Source organism: Neopelma chrysocephalum, unplaced genomic scaffold (genome assembly GCF_003984885.1).
Source record: "Neopelma chrysocephalum unplaced genomic scaffold, ASM398488v2 Primary Assembly neopelma1_96802, whole genome shotgun sequence".
Lineage (NCBI taxonomy): Eukaryota > Metazoa > Chordata > Aves > Passeriformes > Pipridae > Neopelma > Neopelma chrysocephalum.
In genome coordinates, this window is record NW_020925446.1 from 5411 (window position 1) to 6225 (window position 815).

Here is an 815-nt window from a genome sequence, read left to right on the forward strand (position 1 = left end):
AGAGGGTCCCTATTGCGGGGCGATCTCCCGGCTCTGGTGGGGGGGGGTCCGCACCTGCAGAGGGGACACGGGGTGCGGGGGACACCCATGGCCCAGACCTTCCCCCCCCGGGCCCCCCTCACCGCCCCCCGGGTCGCACTCACCGCCCCCCCGGGTCGCACTCACCGCCCCCCCGTCACCGCCGCCGCTCCGCGCTCCGCTACGGCCGGGCCGGGCCCTGGCCCCGCTCCGGGCCGGGCCGCGGCTCCCAGCGCCGGGGGGGCCCCGCCGCGGCCCCCGCCGCCATCAGCGGCCCGGGGGGGGCGGCCGGGAGGGGCCCGGGGGGCGCCCAACGAGGCTCGGGCTCCGCTGCAGCCCCGAGGAGCCGCCGCCGCCGCCGCCGCCGCGCCCCGGCCGGGAAGTTGGAGGCGGCCCAGAAAGGGCCGGGACGGGGGAGGCGGCGGCGGGCGGGGACCGGCACGGGGGGGGCACGGACACGGGGGGGGGGCACGGGCACCAGGGGGATGATGGATACGGGGGAGGCACGGGCATGGAGGTGGCACGGGAATGGAGGGGGGTGCACGGGCACCGGGGGGGCACGGACATGGGTGGGGGACACGGGCATAGAGGCGGCGTGGGCATGGAAGGGGACACGGACATGGAGATGGAGGGGGCTCGGACATGGAGCGGGGCACAGGCACGGGAGGGTCATGGCCACGGCGGTGACACACGGGAGGGTGACACCGGAGGTGACACACAGCGACCACCCCCCCCAGGGTGTGGCTCATCCTGGAGGGAAAACTGAGGCACAGCGAGACCCACCGGGAAGCTCCATC

General features: G+C 77.9%; 1 protein-coding gene across 1 annotated transcript in view; it reads right to left on the reverse strand.

Annotated features, from left to right (window-relative positions):
- The window catches only part of LOC113981876 (GAS2-like protein 1), a gene marked incomplete at its 3' end in the record, with an annotated part of 5625 nt that extends 5406 nt beyond the window's left edge, over positions 1–219 (reverse strand). Inside the window, exon 1 of the mRNA XM_027709546.1 lies at positions 166–219. The remainder of the gene's footprint in view (positions 1–165) is intronic.
- Positions 220–815: the final 596 nt, after the last annotated feature.